The 11958-nt window shown below is 37.6% G+C and overlaps 1 long non-coding RNA gene across 8 annotated transcripts in view; it reads right to left on the reverse strand.

Moving 5' to 3' along the window:
• LOC147355116 (uncharacterized) overlaps nt 1–10046 on the reverse strand; it is a 31341-nt gene extending 21295 nt beyond the window's left edge. For 5 of the 8 annotated variants that reach the window (XR_015143941.1, XR_015143944.1, XR_015143943.1 and 2 more), the window contains exons 1-2: nt 9937–10046; nt 4921–5051 (exon numbers count right to left, since the gene is read on the reverse strand). This is a non-coding gene — a long non-coding RNA (uncharacterized LOC147355116). Of the gene's footprint in view, nt 1–4798; nt 5052–9936 lie in introns of all 8 variants that reach the window. The other 3 variants (XR_015143940.1, XR_015143939.1, XR_015143937.1) reach the window with 1 other exon arrangement.
• Nucleotides 10047–11958: the final 1912 nt, after the last annotated feature.

The raw sequence follows: 11958 nt of genomic DNA on the forward strand, positions 1-11958 counted from the left end.
ATTTAAACATAAATATGTGTATATATACTATGTCATAAATGTATGTATGCATGTATATACATATATATACACCAAACAATAGCAATTATTTAGTATTTAGAGCAAAAAAAAAAAAAAAATTAGAGCTTCCCTGGTAGCTCAGACAGTAAAGAATTGCCTGCAATGAAGGAGACATGGGTTGGATACCTGGGTTGGGAAGATCCCCCGGAGAAAGGAATGGCAACCCACTCCAGTATTCTTGCCTGGAGAATTCCATGGACAGAGGAGCCTGACAGGCTACAGTCCATGGGGTTGCAAAGAATCAGACACGACTGAGTGACTAACACAAAACAAAAAAACAGTTTTCCCAGGAAGACTATTTTATCACTAACCTTTATAATTACTGGTTCCTCCCTCTGAGACCCAAAAGCTTACTAGTTTTTAGTTACTAACAGGATAGCTTATTCATCTGAGAGCTTCAACTCTGATACATGTTCTTACCTATTACCAAGATAATATGACTATATACTGCAAAAGACACTCAGTCCCATCGCCAACAAGTATTACCAGCTTTCCCAAATTATCCACCTAAGAAGTCTCTGCATGCCCTAAAACACATGGGCTTATTTTCAGAGACAGACAAGAAGGAAAAACCTCCCTTTATCATCTGTGGACATCACCTTTTAATTGCACTGTCATCAACTAGCATAACTATGCAACTTCAACTTTCTAATCCTTAAATTTATTTATTCTTATTTTTTTAAACTGCTACTTTGTCTGAACTATTGTACTTCTTTTCCTTGGAACACTAAGTTGAGAATTCTTAGGAATCCTCTATGAAGTAAAGTGAAGTCACTCAGTCGTGTCCGAGTCTTTGCGACCCCGTGGACTGTAGCCTACCCAGCTCCTCCGCCCATGGGATTCTCCAGGCAAGAATACTGGAGTGGGTTACCATTTCCTTCTTTAAGTAGATTAAAATCAGATGGGAGAGCTGACTCAAGATTCTATTGTCAAAAAATATCTTGAGACAAAAGTTAAAACATACCAAAGTTTGGAGGGTGTAACAAAAGTAGTTCTAAAAGAAACACTTATAGTGATAAATACGTATCTAAAAAAAAATAAAAATTTTACATAAACATAACTTTATAACTCAAGGAATTAGAAAAAGGAAAACAAAGAAGTTAGCAGAAGGAGAATTACAAAGATCAAAGCAGAAATAGAGAATAGAAAAATAGAAAAGATGAATAAACGAAGAATAAGTTTTTTTGAAACAAAATTGACAAACTTTTACCAAGACTTACCAAGAAAAAAAAAAAAAAGAGGACACAAATAATTGAAATTATAATTGAAAGAAATATTAAAACTGATACCATAGAAATAAAAAGGATCTAAGAGACTACTCGGAGAAGGCGATGGCACCCCACTCCAGTACTCTTGCCTGGAAAATCCCATGGACAGAGGAGCCTGGTAGGCTGCAGTCCATGGGGTCTCGAAGAGTCGGACACGACTGAGCGACTTCACTTTCACTTTCATGCATTGGAGAAGGAAATGGCAACCCACTCCAGTGTTCTTGCCTGGAGAATCCCAGGGACAGGGGAGCCTGGTGGGCTGCGGTCTATGGGATCACACAGAGTCGGACACAACTGAATCGACTTAGCAGCAGCAGCAGCAACAGACTACTATGATCATATAGAAAAAATAGGTGACATAAAGTAAGATAAATTCCTAGAAACAATCTACCAAGACTGAGTCATGAAGAAACAGAAAATCTGAACACACTAATAATGAGGAAAGAAATCAAACAGCCTTCAGTGATCAAACACCAGTAATCAAACACCCTTCAGAAATCAAACACCAATAATCAAACACCTTTCAGTGAAGAAAAGCCCAGAGCCAAATGGCTTCACAGGTGATTTCTATCAGACATTTAAAAAAGTAATATCAATCCTTCTCAAATGCTTCCAAAAAGCTTAAGGAGAAGGCACACTTCCATATTAATTTTACAAGATCATCATTACCCTGATACCAAGGCCATGCAAAGATACTACAAGAAAACTACAGGCCAATATCCCTGATGAATATAATGCTAATTCTCAAAATACTAGCAAACCAAATTTAACAGCATATTATCTGTATTATATACCAAATTCAACAGCACATTATTGTGATTCAATGTTATACTTCAATCAGATGAGATGTATCCCTGAGATGCAAGGATGGTTCAACATATGCAAATAAATGCCCAGGGACTGAACCTGGATCTCCTACAGGTCTGAGCCACCAGGGAAGCCCAATAAATGTGACTGTAGTATTGAAATATATACATTACTATGTGTGAAATAGCTAGCTAGAGGGAGGTCGCAGTATAGCACAGGGAGCTGAACCTGGTGCTCTGTGATGACCTAGAGGAGTGGGATGGACGGGTTGTAGGAAGGCTCATGAGGGAGGGAATATATGTATACTTATGGCTGATTCAAATTGTTGTATGGCAGAAACCAAAAACATTGTAAAGCAATTATTCTCCAGTTAAAAATGAATAGATATGAATTTTAAATTATGATATACCACATTAACAGGGTGAATGATAAAAATCATATGATCCTTTCAATAGATAAAAAAACAGAAAATTCAACATAAATTTATGATTTAAAAGATCTCTCAAAGTGGGATACAAGAAACATACCTCAAAATAAGAAAGCGCATATATAACAAATCCACAGATATCATTATACTCAACGGTAAATGCTGAAAGCTTTCCCTCTAAAATAAGGAACAAGAAAAGGGTACCACTTTCATCACTCTTAATCAACACAGTAACGGAAGTCTTAGCTAGGGCAATTAGGAAAAGTACTAAAAGCCATCCAAACCAGAACTGTCTCTGTTTGCAAATTGCTTCATCTTATTTCTAGAAAATACTAAAAAGACTCCAGCAAAAAAACCAAAACAGATCTAACCAAATTCAGTAGGTTTCAGGATACATAATCAACATACAACATACATATAATCAACATACATTGAGCTTCTATAAGTTAACAATCTGAAAAAGTAGTAAAGGAAATCATTTACAATGCTGTCAAAAACAAAGCACTTAGGAAGAAATTTAACCATGGAAGTGAAAGATATATATATACTCAAACCAATTAAATATTGACAAAGAAATGAAGACACAAATGGATAGTCATGTTCGTGGATCAGAATAGTTAATATTGTTAAAATGTCCATACTAACCAAAACCATCTATAAATTCAACACCATTCCTACCAAAATACCAAGAGCATTTTTGCACAGAAATAGGAAAAAAAAAAAGTCTTAAAATTAGAATGGAACCACAAAAGACCATGAATAACCAAAACAATTGAGACAGAGCAAAAAAACTGGAGGCATCACACTTGCTGATTTCAGATTATATTACAAACAGATAGTAAAAAAAATGATATGATAGTGGCAGAAAACAGACATACAGACTAATGGAACAGAGTTGAAAGCTAAGAAATTAACATATGCATATATGATCAAGGAATATTTGACAAAGAATCCAGGAATACACGACTAGGATAGTCCAGTCAGTAAAGGATGTTCAGAAAATTGGATATTCACAGGCAAAATAGCAAAATTTGAACTTCCTTTACAAAAGTTAACTTGAAATGGATTAAGGGCTTAATGCTAAGACCTGAAACTATAAAACACCTAAGAAAAAAAAAAGGGAAAATGCTTCTTGACATTGGTCTTGGCAATGATTTTTTTTTTTTAGACATGACATCAAAAGCATAAAATAAAGTGAAACTTCAAATTAAAAACCTTCTGTATAGCAAAATAAACTTTCAACAAAATGAAAAGGCAATCTACAGAATGTGAGAAAATATTTACAAATCATATTCTGATAAGGGGGTAATATCCAAAATATGTCAGAAGCTCATACAGTTTATTGGCAAATAAAATTATCTGATTTAAAAGTGGGCAAAAAGTGAATTGACAGTTTCCCAAGGACTCAGTTACATGAAGAGTCACTCAACATCACTAATCAGGGAAATGTAAATCAAAACCACAATGAGATATTATCTGTCATCATGGCTTTATCAGAAAGATGAGAGATAACAAATGTTGGTGAGGATGTGGCAAAAGGGGAACACTTATACACTGTTGATGCATTTCCACTGTGGAAAACACTATAGGGGTGCCTCCAAAATTAAAAATAAAACTAAAATATAATTCAGCAATCCTCCTTCCTGACATTTATCTGACAGAAATTAAGTCACTATCTTTTAAAAATACCTGCATCTTCATGTTCATTATAGAATTATCCACAAAAATATGGAAACAACATAAATGTCTGTTGATAGATCAATGGACACAGAAATCTCACCCACACACATATACATACACACACAAACACACACACACACACAAGTGTAGTATTTATCCATAAAAAGGAAGGAAATCCTACCATTTGCAACAATATGAACGAGCCTTGAGGGCATTATGAGAAGGAGAGTAAGAAAGAGAAATGCTTATGATACATGTGGAATCCAAAAGGTGAATCATAGAAACAGAGAGTAGATTAGTCATTGTTGGGATTTGCAGGGTGAGGGAAATGGGGAGATATTGGTCAAAGGGTACAAACTTGTAAGTGGTAGCTTTTAGAGATCTAACCAACAGCATGGTGACTATGGTTAACACAGTTGTTGTAAAAGTAAATCTTAAATGTTCTCACTATAACAACAAATGGAAATTATATGAAGTGAAGGCTGTTTAATTAGCCTTATTGTAAATACTGCACAATAAACACATAAAATCATCACACTGTATATCTTACACTTACACAATGTCATATGTCAATTATGTATCAAATAAAGCCAGAGGAAAAGATTCTTGGATCAACCACATAATTAGACAAAGCAGACAGCTTCCACACAGAACTATAAAACAGTTTTCTGAGTCAACCTGCTTATTTTCCTTGGATTTACTACATATTATAATTATTGTATTTTGGTGCCTCTTTACGATCATTTGGCCTCTGTTCTTCCATATCTTCACCATATTATTCTTCATCTCATCTGGCTTTCTTCTGTCACCTAAGCAAAAAGAAAGAAAAACAAAGCTTTCTCAGTGTTTTCACAATATAATTCATGCTCTAAATCTTACTGGTGCCCAATTTATCATTCTCCATATGATTCTGATGACACAAATTTAACGGCTCTTCCTTTACCACTCATAAAGCACATTTTCTTTAACAGATTCCTTGTGATAAATAAATTGTCCTATCACTATTCACCTCAATCTTATAAAAATTGATTTTCACTTCCTCTCCCAATCAAGAGAATGCTTTTACTGAAATAATATTAGAATTGTCAGTTGAAAAAAACTCAGAGGAAACAAATATTGGGGCTATCCTTGCTGTTGTATTTAACTTGTTCTCTTCAGAGACGTTTTAGCCTGATTTGTACATGCTATTTATATCCACTCAGAAAGTCAGCCTGCATTCAGATACTAGTAATTGACTTACTCTCATAGTAAGAGGTTTCCCTGTGGCTCAGATGGTAAAGAATCCACCTGCCATGCAGGAGATCTGGGTTCAGTCTCTGGATTGGGAAGATCCCCTGGATAAGGAAGTGGCAACCTACTCCAGTATTCTTGCCTGGAGAATTCCACAGATGAAGGAGACCGGCAGGCTGCAGTCCATAGGTTCCTAAAGAGTTGGTAGGAGCTACCAACACTTTCTTCTTTGCATGGTAGTAAACAATATTTACATTCCCAATTCTTTCTGGGCCCACCAGGATACTACATCTTATGTGAAAACCAGGCATATAGCTTATCTTCTGAATACACATCTATCCTGTGTATTTGGTAACTGTTAGAGCCTTTCAGACATCTAAAACCTACGTAGTATGTTTTCCTGAAAAAGGTAACCCCATAAAACCAAAGAGAGAACTACAGTCAGCCCCCCATCTAGGGTTTCTGCATCTCCAGTTGGTGGAATCCCCAGGGACAGAACTCTCCCAAAGGGAGGGTCAACTCTACTACACCATTTTATATAAGCGATTTGAGCATCCCCTGATTTTAATAATACAGCTGGAAAAAATTGTCCAAATTCTGTCTCTGACCACAGGAAAAGTCACCAATAACGGTATTTGTTTTGCCAATCCCCCAAATTAGTTTATATTGATTAACTGGGTTGTCATAAACCAGCACATGTCCTTTTATTCCTTGTCAAGGAAAAATGTGTGCTATATAATATTCTTACTGCACTGATGTAAATACGTGACTTTTCTACAACAGGAGATCAAATAATGCTATAAAAGACTCAGCTGCAAGTGTGAAGATATTTCCATGATTGGGATTTGTGGTCGAGGTCCTGGCTTCATAGCCTCTTACACATACAGATAAACATTATTTTAACTGCATGTAATGCAGCTGGCCAATGAATCCTGTTCAAAGCAGCAAAAATAATGGGACAGCACTATTCTATCAAAATAATTAAACAATGTACCACAGAATAGCAAAAACAAATTCTTTTTACTAAAGACAAGAACAACCCTCTGGTCAAAAAGCCCCTCAGAGGATCCAGTTGGTAATAGTTAGAAAATAATTAGTGTGCACTGTTTCACACTGGACATGAAAAATTTCATACAATATCAATATCAGATGAGGACACTTCAAGACTGAAACAAGACCATTCTAAAGTCATTGCAAGTATGTTTGAAAATAGCCAGATACAAGGGTACAAAATGCTGGAGAGAGTGTGGAGAAAAGGGAATCCTAATGCACTGTTGGTGGGAATGTACAGTATGGAGAACAGTATACAACCACTATGGAGAGCAGTATGGAAGTTCCTTAAAAAACTAAGAATTACCAGAATTACCATATGACCCAGCAACCCCACTACTGGGCATGTATCCAGAGAAAACCATAGCTCAAAAAACATGCACCCCAATGTTCACTGCAGCACTGTTTACAACAGCCAGGATATGGAATCAATTTCAATGTGAATCAACAGAGGAAAGGATAAAGATGATGTGGTAAATATATACAAAGGAACGTTAGCCATAAAAAGGAAAAAAAATGGGTCATTCGTTGATGTGGATGGACATAGAGAATGTCATACAGAGTGAAGTAAGTCAGAAAGAGAAAAACACACATTATATATTAATGCTGATAAGTGGAATCTAGAAAATAGTACAGATGATGTTATTTGCAACATAGAAATAGAGGCATAGGTGTAGAGAACAAATGTATGGATACCAAGCAGGGAAGGATGAGGGGTGGAATGAATTGGTAGATTGGGGTCAACATATATACACTATTGATACTATGTATAAAATAGAAAACTAATGAGAAGCTAATGCATAGCTCAGGGAGCCCTACTTGGTGTTCTGTGGTGACCTAAATGGGAAGAAAATTTAAAAAAAAAAAAAAAACAGGATATATATCTGACTTACTTTGCTGTACAGTAGAAACTAACAACATTGTAAAAAAAGAGACTATACTCAAAAATTTTTTAAAAACTACAATGAGACATCACCTCACACCTTTTAGAATGACTGTCATCAAAAAGACAAGAAATAAATGTTGACTAGAGTGTGGATAAAAGGAAATTCCTCTTCACTGTTAGCACAAGTGTGAATTAGTGCAGCTACTATGGAAAACAGTATGGCAGTTACTCAAAAATTAAAATTAGAACTATCAAATGATCCAGCAATTCTACTTCTGGGTATATATCCAAGGGAAATGAAAACAGAATCCCTTATAGATATTGGCATTCATACATGCATTGCAGCATTTTTCACAGTGGCCAAGAGATGGAAATAATATTGTCCAAACTATGGATGAATGTATAAAGAAGATGTGATGTATATATATAGAACATTATTTAGCCACAAGGGAAAAGGAAATCCTGCTATTTGCAAAGCCTGGCATGGAACTTGAGAACCTTACGTTAAGTGAAACAAGTCAGAGAAAGACAAACACTCTGATATCACTTATTTGTGGAATATAAAAAAAAGCTAAAATCATAGAAATAGGACAATGCTGGTTGCCAGGGTGAGGGGATGGGTGAAATGGGGAGACGTTGTTCAAAGGTACATACAGTAGTATGATACATAGGTTCTGAGGACTCTAATGTACAGCATGGTGATAACCAACATTGTATTATATACATGAAAATTGCTAAGAGAATAAATCATAAATGGTCTCACTATAAAAAAAAAAAAAAACCAAAACAAAATACCAAATAATTGTATTCTACTTACATTCCTTCCACTGGAGATAAATACACTCCCTCTCTTTTTCTCTCATACACACACATACTCCTAAACACTACTACTGGGTATAAATACATAGCTTTTCTCATATCTTATGTAGTATCTACCATATTATGGGAGACTTCCCTGATGGCTCAGAGGGTAAAGCATCTGTCTGCAATGCAGGAGACCCAGGTTCAATCCCTGGGTGGGGAAGATCCCCTGGAGAAGGAAATGACAACCCATTCCAGTACTATTGCCTGGAAAATCCCATGGATGGAGGAGCCTGGTAGGCTACAGTCCATGGGGATCACAAAGAGTCGGACACGACTGAGTGACTTCACTTTCACTTTCACCATATATATGAGGTGGCCTCAGACCTTGAAAGATATCATTTTGGAGTCTCAGTGTTTCTTACCAGAAGCCAATGTCACTGCCCCAGGGCTTGCGGCCTCTAGGAAGGATACAGATTTGCCACCTGGGCATAAGCAAGCAATTCACTGTCCCATTCTTGCCTTGGGAGGTCTTGCTCCCACATAGTTTTTGGTCCAGAGACTGGTTCCCACCCAATCTGGCTGGGCCTCTTGCGGGAGACACCATGGCCCTGTGATTCCAAGTTAGGAGAGGAGGTCAAGGAGGACTGGGGTTTGCTTGATAGGTGGCCTGAATTAGATTCCCTAGGGCAAGTCAGAGTTGAGGTGTCTCCAGCACCTGCATAGCCTTGTGGTTCTCATCCCAGGACTACCCTGTCCACCCCCACAGAACTCTTGAGAAATTGCTGTTCTGGTTCCTATGGGGAGAGGAGCCTCATTGGATTTTGCTAATATCTGAACTTCTGCTGACACTCAAAGGCATTCTAACCCATCCTTCTCTGTCCCTCCATCAGAACCTGCATTTAATAACCTCACACACCTGAAGCCATATAGCACACCCTGTTGAATTCAATTTCACTTTGTTTGCCTTCCTGGGAAACACCCAGACTAGGCCTGGCCCTGGTGTCTCCTATTAAAATAATTATTTGTCCTCCCCTGCCTCCATTAGCTCCTTGGAGGGAATTCTAGAATTCCCTTTCCTTACAGAAACAGCTCATGATTCCTTCAATTTTTTTTCATTACTACAGCAACGACAACAACAAAAAATACAAAAAAAAAAAAAAACTGTCATTGAATACAGTTGTGCTCTTTGAACTTTGGCCCTGGGTTTTATCAATGTTGATGACTAATTGACATGATGTCCCTGAAAGCATAACAGATGGATATCCTTGTAAAGCGGTGCTAAACTTACATGGGGAAAACATCCACATTTGTTTTGCAGAAACCTAACACCTCAAAGTTACTTCCCAGCCCTAAGCCAATTTACTGAAAATTATATACTCAAAGAGAGCTTTCTTTTTAGGTGGTTGTTTTACTATTGTTTATTAGCACAGTAACAAATGCAGACATAAGTAGTCCATAATACAGAAGCAATCCACTGAGCAACTTCTATTCCATGTCTCTGAAATAGAGGTCTAGGATATAACCATAACTACATATATTATATTTTTCCAGACTAACTTGTGGCTATTTGCCTGGTGTCTCTTCAATAGGGGAAAGAGATACCTGGCTGCAGGGCTGCACCCTGCAGACCTGCAAGCCTTGTAATTTGCCCAGCCTGGAGACTGAAGAAAGAGCCTAGAGATCGCTACAGAGACACTAATGGTTTACTGTGTAGGGGAACTTACAAGTCCAGAAAAAAAAGGGTCCTGGAGTGTTCTCCTGTTGTGTGAGGCACCCAGTAAGAAGGATATAGTAACTGTCTTCACTACTTGGGGAAGAGGGAGGCCACTATTTATAGGGGAAGTGATGTCAGGCCATCTCATCAGTTACCAGGGAAACCAGCAGCTGGGGCAGGGGGCAAGCACCCAGGCAATTACTATTAAGCCCTATAATTAATAGATCAGACAATCATGTGCTTGAAGCAGGGACCGGTAGAGGACAGGGTGTATAAAGAGGAATAGAATAGTTACTTTGAATGGCTTGACCATACACTATTATTATTACATAGGGCATTTTCTGCCATGAAAAATGTAATGATTTCTCCACCTCCTTGGGAAAAAGATATGTGAAGACCCTGCTCAGAAGGCTTTTGCTAGAAGATCTTATCCATTGCCATGATTTCTCATTAAATATCATGTCTGATGAAGGGATAGACTCTTTGACAAAGAGAGTATGGACAAGGAGTCACACTCACTGAATATTTTTACTGTGTGCTAGGGAGTTCAGAAGCAGCTGGTTTGACAGAATTATGTTATAACCCACAGAATGCTCAGTTTTAATGCCAGCTGGCAGACAACCATCTACAAGACTGAAGGGCTTTCCTAAATAATTCAGTTTATAACATAACCAATGGCTGTCTCTTCCATAGCCAGAAACATAGATCCACAAACCAAGGGATGTAGGATGGAAATGGCCCTTCTTATCACTGTCGGATAACCCTCCAGACTCCAGGGGTTTTGAGGTTCTACTGTTATAAGGAAAAATTGCTTCCACCATGGAATATAGCAGTGACCTCAGTCAGCTGGAAGCTGAATCAACATTTTGGCCATTAAAGCTTTCTCATGCCACTGAACAAATGCACAAAGAAGAGGATTGTTAAACTGGGTGGCAACTAATTCCTAAGCAGAAAATTAGTGACTCTGCTCTCTACTAGTACCAAGATGACCATAAATGGAACCCAGGGGAGTCACTAGGGCACCCATAATAGTCTCTTGCCCAGCAGTCTTTTTCAGTGGAAAAGTGTTGAGACTACATAAAAACCAGGCTAGTGAAGAGGATCCAGATATTAGTAGAGTTTGACTCATTTAGCCAGATAAAAGAAACAGGTCTTTTCAAAAACTGTAGTTCCTATATCTTGAAAAGGGAACTATTTTCATAAACTGGTTTTATTTTATAATTACTAATAAAATTAATATGAAAGAAAGAAAAAAGATCCAGGTCTGTCTAGGTGCTGGTTGAGGGTAAAGAAAGCAGAATGTGTGTTACGTGTGTTAGAAGAAGAAGCTATGAGGGCTTCTCTGGTGGTTCAGTGGTTAGGAATCCACCTGCCAATGCAGTGCACATGGATTGCATCCTTGGTCCAGGAAGGTTCCACATGCCTGCAGAGTAACTAAGCCCATGCACCACAGGACTGAAGGGCGCACTCTAGAGTTCTCGAGCTGCAACTAGAGAAAGCCTGTGCACAGAAATAAAGACCCAGCACAGCCAAAAGAATAAATAAATAATACATTAATTAAAAAATTAAAAATGAGGCCATGAATATCAATTTATATGTATAACCAGCCATAGGAGTTTTGTTCTATTTCTTTACTCATTTCTTCTCTTTTTATTTATTGCTTTACATGGTTGAATATTTATGGTTTCAGTTGAGAATGCAACTCAGTTGGCAACACCCCACAAGCTAGGAGAATTTTTGTATCCTCTATGTCAGGAATATAGAAGCTTTCACCCCAAAAATGTGTTCTGTCAGACGGAAAACCAGGCCGGAAAAGGGTATCTTCTGTTTGCTACTCCAGAGTCATTCTCTACTCTCTGCATCCTATTCTGTAACTAGAAGCTGTCTCTTACTGGCCACATCAATAGATTCCCTTACTTCTCAGTGTATGATTTAGTTTCAACAAAAAGAAATGCTGATAGGAGAGCCACAGAATGAAAAGAGAATTAGAGGTATTGGTTCTCTAACTCATATCATGTCAGATCTCTTTCTT

The sequence above is a fragment of the Bos grunniens genome, chromosome 17, assembly GCF_055505025.1.
Source record: "Bos grunniens cultivar Pamir isolate PY7600 chromosome 17, Bosgru_T2T1.0, whole genome shotgun sequence".
Classification (NCBI taxonomy): Eukaryota; Metazoa; Chordata; class Mammalia; order Artiodactyla; family Bovidae; genus Bos; species Bos grunniens.